We start from the raw sequence: 7,500 nt of genomic DNA on the forward strand, positions 1-7,500 counted from the left end.
CGACATTGAGACCTCTAACGCGGGTAGCTCGGCCGGATTTGACCCGGCGGTTCTGGCGACGGTCTCGCCTTCGAGGGGGGAGCGTCCCGCGTGTTCAGGCCGAATTTTGTGCATTTCCATCGGCGGGAAGAGGTCCAAACGGGAATGGGATTGAATGTGACTGCTGAAGCCGACATTGAGACCTCTAACGCGGGTAGCTCGGCCGGATTTGACCCGGCGGTTCTGCCGAAGGTCTCACCTTCGAGGGGGGAGCGTCCCGCGTGTTCAGGCCGAATTTTGTGCATTTCCATCGGCGGGAAGAGGTCCAAACGGGAATGGGATTGAATGTGACTGCTGAAGCCGACATTGAGACCTCTAACGCGGGTAGCTCGGCCGGATTTGACCCGGCGGTTCTGCCGAAGGTCTCACCTTCGAGGGGGGAGCGCCCACCGTGTACAGGCCGATTTTCATGCATTTCCAACCGTGGGAAGGGGTCCGAAAGGGGATGGGGGTGAACGTGACTGCTCAACCCGACTTTGAGACCTGTAACGCGGGTAGCTCAGCCGGATTTGACCCGGCGGTTCTGGCGACGGTCTCGCCTTCGAGGGGGGAGCGCCCCGCGTGTTCAGGCCGAATTTTGTGCATTTCCATCGGCGGGAAGAGGTCCAAACGGGAATGGGATTGAATGTGACTGCTGAAGCCGACATTGAGACCTCTAACGCGGGTAGCTCGGCAGGATTTGACCCGGCGGTTCTGCCGAAGGTCTCACCTTCGAGGGGGGAGCGCCCACCGTGTACAGGCCGATTTTCATGCATTTCCAACCGTGGGAAGGGGGCCGAAAGGGGATGGGGGTGAATGTGACTGCTCAACCCGACTTTGAGGCATCTAACCCGGGTAGCTCAGCCGGGTTTGACCCGGCGGTTCTGCCGACTGCCTCGCCTTCGAGGGGGGAGCGTCCCCCGTGTACAGGCCGATTTTCATGCATTTCGAACCGTGGGAAGTGGCCCAAAAGGGGATGGGGGTGAATGTGACTGCTCAACCCGACTTTGGCGCTTCCGAGCCGGGTAGCCCGGCCGGGTTTGACCCGGCGGTTCTGCCGTCGGTCTCGCCTTCGAGGGCGGAGCCTCCCCCGTGTACAGGCCGATTTTCATGCATTTGCAACGGTGGGAAGTTGCCCAAAAGTCGATGGGAGTGAATGTGACTGCTCAACCCGACTTTGAGACTTTTAAGCCGGGTAGCTCAGCCGGGTTTGACCCGGCGGTTCTGCCGACGGTCTCGCCTTCGAGGGGGGAGCCTCCCCCGTGTACAGGCCGATTTTCGTGCATTTCCAACGGTGGGAAGAGGTTCAAAAGGGGATGGGAGTGAATGTGACTGCTCAACCCGACTCTGAGGCTTCTAACCCGGGTAGCTCGGCCGGGTTTGATCCGGCGGTTCTGCCGACGGTCTCGTCTTCGAGGCCGGTGCCTCCCCCGTGTACAGGCCGATTTTCGTGCATTTCCAACGGTGGGAAGTGGTCCAAAAGGGAATGGGGGTGGACGTGTCTGCTCATACCGACTTTGAGACTTGTAAGCCGGGTAGCTCAGCCGGGTTTGACCCGGCGGTTCTGCCGACGGTCTCGCCTTCGAGGGGGGAGCCTCCCCCGTGTACAGGCCGATTTCCGTGCATTTCCAACGGTGGGAAGAGGTTCAAAAGGGGATGGGAGTGAATGTGACTGCTCAACCCGACTCTGAGGCTTCTAACCCGGGTAGCTCGGCCGGGTTTGATCCGGCGGTTCTGCCGACGGTCTCGTCTTCGAGGCCGGTGCCTCCCCCGTGTACAGGCCGATTTTCGTGCATTTCCAACGGTGGGAAGAGGTTCAAAAGGGGATGGGGGTGAATGCGACTGCTCAACCCGACTCTGAGGCTTCTAACCCGGGTAGCCCGGCCGGGTTTGACCCGGCGGTTCTGCCGTCGGTCTCGCCTTCGAGGGCGGAGCCTCCCCCGTGTACAGGCCGATTTTCATGCATTTGCAACGGTGGGAAGTTGCCCAAAAGTCGATGGGAGTGAATGTGACTGCTCAACCCGACTTTGAGACTTTTAAGCCGGGTAGCTCAGCCGGGTTTGACCCGGCGGTTCTGCCGACGGTCTCGCCTTCGAGGGGGGAGCCTCCCCCGTGTACAGGCCGATTTTCGTGCATTTCCAACGGTGGGAAGAGGTTCAAAAGGGGATGGGAGTGAATGTGACTGCTCAACCCGACTCTGAGGCTTCTAACCCGGGTAGCTCGGCCGGGTTTGATCCGGCGGTTCTGCCGACGGTCTCGTCTTCGAGGCCGGTGCCTCCCCCGTGTACAGGCCGATTTTCGTGCATTTCCAACGGTGGGAAGTGGTCCAAAAGGGAATGGGGGTGGACGTGTCTGCTCATACCGACTTTGAGACTTGTAAGCCGGGTAGCTCAGCCGGGTTTGTTCCGGCGGTTCTGCCGACGGTCTCGTCATCGAGGGGGGAGCCTCCCCCGTGTCCAGGCCGATTTTCATGCATTTCCAACCGTGGGAAGTGGTCCAAAAGGGAATGGGGGTGAATGTGACTGCTCATACCGACTTTGAGACTTTTAAGCCGGGTAGCTCAGCCGGGTTTGACCCGGCGGTTCTGCCGACGGTCTCGCCTTCGAGGGGGGAGCGTCCCCCGTGTTCAGGCCGAATTTTGTGCATTTCGAACCGTGGGAAGTTGCCCAAAAGTCGATGGGAGTGAATGTGACTGCTCAACCCGACTTTGAGACTTGTAAGCCGGGTAGCTCAGCCGGGTTTGACCCGGCGGTTCTGCCGACGGTCTCGTCTTCGAGGCGGGTGCCTCCCCCGTGTACAGGCCGATTTTCATGCATTTCGTACCGTGGGAAGCGGTCCAAAAGGGGATGGGAGTGAACGTGACTGCTCATACCGACTTTGGCGCTTCCGAGCCGGGTAGCTCAGCCGGGTTTGACCCGGCGGGTCTGCCGACGGTCTCGCCTTCGAGGGGGGAGCGTCCCCCGTGTTCAGGCCGAATCTTGTGCATTTCGAACCGTGGGAAGTTGCCCAAAAGTCGATGGGAGTGAATGTGACTGCTCAACCCGACTTTGAGACTTGTAAGCCGGGTAGCTCAGCCGGGTTTGACCCGGCGGTTCTGCCGACGGTCTCGTCTTCGAGGCGGATGCCACCCCCGTGTACAGGCCGATTTTCGTGCATTTCCAACCGTGGGAAGTGGTCTAAAAGTCGATGGGAGTGAACGTGACTGCTCAACCCGACTCTGAGGCTTCTAACCCGGGTAGCTCGGCCGGGTTTGACCCGGCGGTTCTGCCGACGGTCTCGTCTTCGAGGCGGGTGCCTCCCCCGTGTACAGGCCGATTTTCGTGCATTTCGAACCGTGGGAAGTGGTCTAAAAGTCGATGGGAGTGAACGTGACTGCTCAACCCGACTTTGAGACTTGTAAGCCGGGTAGCTCAGCCAGGTTTGACCCGGCGGTTCTGCCGACGGTCTCGCCTTCGAGGGCGGACCCTCCCCCGTGTACAGGCCGGTTTTCGTGCATTTCGAACCGTGGGAAGTGATCCAAAAGGGAATGGGGGTGAACGTGACTGCCCAACCCGGCTTTGAGACTTGTAAGCCGGGTAGCTCAGCCGGGTTGGACCCGGCGGTTCTGCCGACGGTCTCGACTTCGAGGCGGGTGCCTCCCCCGTGTACAGGCCGATTTTCATGCATTTGCAACGGTGGGAAGTTGCCCAAAAGTCGATGGGAGTGAATGTGACTGCTCAACCCGACTTCGAGACTTGTAAGCCGGGTAGCTCAGCCGGGTTTGACCCGGCGGTTCTGCCGACGGTCTCGCCTTCGAGGGGGGAGCCTCCCCCGTGTACAGGCCGATTTTCGTGCATTTCCAACGGTGGGAAGAGGTTCAAAAGGGGATGGGAGTGAATGTGACTGCTCAACCCGACTTTGGCGCTTCCGAGCCGGGTAGCTCAGCCGGGTTTGACCCGGCGGGTCTGCCGACGGTCTCGTCTTCGAGGCGGGTGCCTCCCCCGTATACAGGCCGATTTTCATGCATTTCGAACCGTGGGAAGTGGTCCAAAAGGGAATGGGGGTGGACGTGTCTGCTCATACCGACTTTGAGACTTGTAAGCCGGGTAGCTCAGCCGGGTTTGTTCCGGCGGTTCTGCCGACGGTCTCGTCTTCGAGGCGGGTGCCTCCCCCGTGTACAGGCCGATTTTCGTGCATTTCGAACCGTGGGAAGTGGTCCAAAAGGGGATGGGAGTGAATGTGACTGCTCAACCCGACTTTGGCGCTTCCGAGCCGGGTAGCTCAGCCGGGTTTGACCCGGCGGGTCTGCCGACGGTCTCGTCTTCGAGGCGGGTGCCTCCCCCGTATACAGGCCGATTTTCATGCATTTCGAACCGTGGGAAGTGGTCCAAAAGGGAATGGGGGTGGACGTGTCTGCTCATACCGACTTTGAGACTTGTAAGCCGGGTAGCTCAGCCGGGTTTGATCCTGCGGTTCTGCCGACGGTCTCGCCTTCGAGGGGGGAGCCTCCCCCGTGTTCAGTCCGATTTCCATGCATTTCCAACCGTGGGAAGTTGCCCAAAAGGGGATGGGAGTGAATGTGACTGCTCAACCCGACTTTGGCGCTTCCGAGCCGGTTAGCACAGCCGGGTTTGACCCGGCGGTTCTGCCGACAGTCTCCTCTTCGAGGCGGGTGCCTCCCCCGTGTACAGGCCGATTTCCGTGCATTTCGAACCGTGGGAAGTGGTCCAAACGTCGATGGGAGTGAATGTGACTGCTCAACCCGACTTTGGCGCTTCCGAGCCGGGTAGCTCAGCCGGGTTTGACCCGGCGGTTCTGCCGACGGTCTCGTCTTCGAGGCGGGTGCCTCCCCCGTGTACAGGCCGATTTTCATGCATTTGGAACCGTGGGAAGTGGTCCAAAAGGGAATGGGGGTGGACGTGACTGCTCATACCGACTTTGAGACTTGTAAGCCGGGTAGCTCGGCCGGGTTTGACCCGGCGGTTCTGCCGACGGTCTCGCCTTCGAGGGGGGAGCCTCCCCCGTGTTCAGTCCGATTTTCGTGCATTTCCCACGGTGGGAAATGGTATCTTTCATTACGGGGACAAGGGTCTGAAGCGGTGAAGTCAGTAACCGGCATAGTTAAGGAAAGGGTTCGAATTTTCTCAACAGTACGAAAAAAGTGAGCAGGGAAGCTAGAGAAGGTGTCAGTGAGTCCCAAACGAGTGAACCGCAAAACTTAGGGAAATGCCCGAAAGCGTTTTAAAGGGTGAAATCGGGAACGAGGAAATGATGGGAAAGTGCCTGAAAGTGCTAAATGAGTAAACAGAAAAACGAAGAAAAATGTTTGAAAAGAAGAAGTGAGTAACCAGGAAAACTTAGAAAAATGTTCAAAACGAAGAAATCAGTAACCAGGAAAACTTAGAAAAATGATCAAAAAGAAGAAATGAGTAACCAGGAAAACTTAGAAAAATGTTTAAAAAGAAGAAATCAGTAACCAGGAAAACTTAGGAAAATGTTTAAAAAGAAGAAATCAGTAACCAGAAAAACTGCGAAAAATGTTTAAAAAGAAGAAATGAGTAACCAGAAAAACTTAGAAAAATGTTTAAAAAGAAGAAATCAGTAACCAGGAAAACTTAGAAAAATGTTTAAAAAGAAGAAATCAGTAACCAGGAAAACTTAGAAAAATGTTTAAAAAGAAGAAATCAGTAACCAGGAAAACTTAGAAAAATGTTATAAAAGAAGAAGTGAGTAACCAGAAAAACTTAGAAAAATGTTTAAAAAGAAGAAATCAGTAACCAGAAAAACTGCGAAAAATGTTTAAAAAGAAGAAATCAGTAACCAGACAAACTGCGAAAAATGTTTAAAAAGAAGAAATCAGTAACCAGGAAAACTTAGAAAAATGTTTAAAAAGAAGAAGTGAGTAACCAGAAAAACTTAGAAAAATGTTTAAAAAGAAGAAATCAGTAACCAGAAAAACTTAGAAAAATGTTTAAAAAGAAGAAATCAGTAACCAGAAAAACTGCGAAAAATGTTTAAAAAGAAGAAATCAGTAACCAGGAAAACTTAGAAAAATGTTTAAAAAGAAGAAATCAGTAACCAGAAAAACTGCGAAAAATGTTTAAAAAGAAGAAATCAGTAACCAGGAAAACTTAGAAAAATGTTTAAAAAGAAGAAATCAGTAACCAGAAAAACTTAGAAAAATGTTTAAAAAGAAGAAATGAGTAACCAGAAAAACTTAGAAAAATGTTTAAAAAGAAGAAATCAGTAACCAGAAAAACGGCGAAAAATGTTTAAAAAGAAGAAATCAGTAACCAGAAAAACTTAGAAAAATGTTTAAAAAGAAGAAGTGAGTAACCAGAAAAACTTAGAAAAATGTTTAAAAAGAAGAAATGAGTAACCAGAAAAACTTAGAAAAATGTTTAAAAAGAAGAAATCAGTAACCAGAAAAACTTAGAAAAATGTTTAAAAAGAAGAAATGAGTAACCAGAAAAACTTAGAAAAATGCTTAAAAAGAAGAAATCAGTAACCAGAAAAACGGCGAAAAATGTTTAAAAAGAAGAAATCAGTAACCAGAAAAACGGCGAAAAATGTTTAAAAAGAAGAAATCAGTAACCAGACAAACTGCGAAAAAATGTTTAAAAAGAAGAAATCAGTAACCAGAAAAACTGCGAAAAATGTTTAAAAAGAAGAAATCAGTAACCAGGAAAACTTAGAAAAATGTTTAAAAAGAAGAAATGAGTAACCAGGAAAACTTAGAAAAATGTTTAAAAAGAAGAAATGAGTAACCAGGAAAACTTAGAAAAATGTTTAAAAAGAAGAAATCAGTAACCAGAAAAACTTAGAAAAATGTTTAAAAAGAAGAAATCAGTAACCAGAAAAACTTAGAAAAATGTTTAAAAAGAAGAAATGAGTAACCAGAAAAACTTAGAAAAATGTTTAAAAAGAAGAAATGAGTAACCAGAAAAACTTAGAAAAATGTTTAAAAAGAAGAAATCAGTAACCAGAAAAACGGCGAAAAATGTTTAAAAAGAAGAAGTGAGTAACCAGAAAAACTTAGAAAAATGTTTAAAAAGAAGAAATGAGTAACCAGAAAAACGTTTAAAAAGAAGAAATCAGTAACCAGAAAAACTTAGAAAAATGTTTAAAAAGAAGAAATGAGTAACCAGAAAAACTTAGAAAAATGTTTAAAAAGAAGAAATCAGTAACCAGAAAAACGGCGAAAAATGTTTAAAAAGAAGAAATCAGTAACCAGAAAAACGGCGAAAAATGTTTAAAAAGAAGAAATCAGTAACCAGACAAACTGCGAAAAATGTTTAAAAAGAAGAAATCAGTAACCAGAAAAACTTAGAAAAATGTTTAAAAAGAAGAAATCAGTAACCAGGAAAACTTGGAAAAAAACACTTAGAAAAATTTTCAGCAAAGTGTGAAAAATATTCTAAGTGTCAGCGGAGGAAAATGCTGCAGCATCGGGAAAGATTCGCAAACTTACACCGAACATGTGCTCCGAAGTGCCGGAGGAAT

The sequence above is a fragment of the Chiloscyllium punctatum genome, unplaced genomic scaffold (genome assembly GCF_047496795.1).
Source record: "Chiloscyllium punctatum isolate Juve2018m unplaced genomic scaffold, sChiPun1.3 scaffold_504, whole genome shotgun sequence".
In the NCBI taxonomy this organism is placed as follows: Eukaryota; Metazoa; Chordata; class Chondrichthyes; order Orectolobiformes; family Hemiscylliidae; genus Chiloscyllium; species Chiloscyllium punctatum.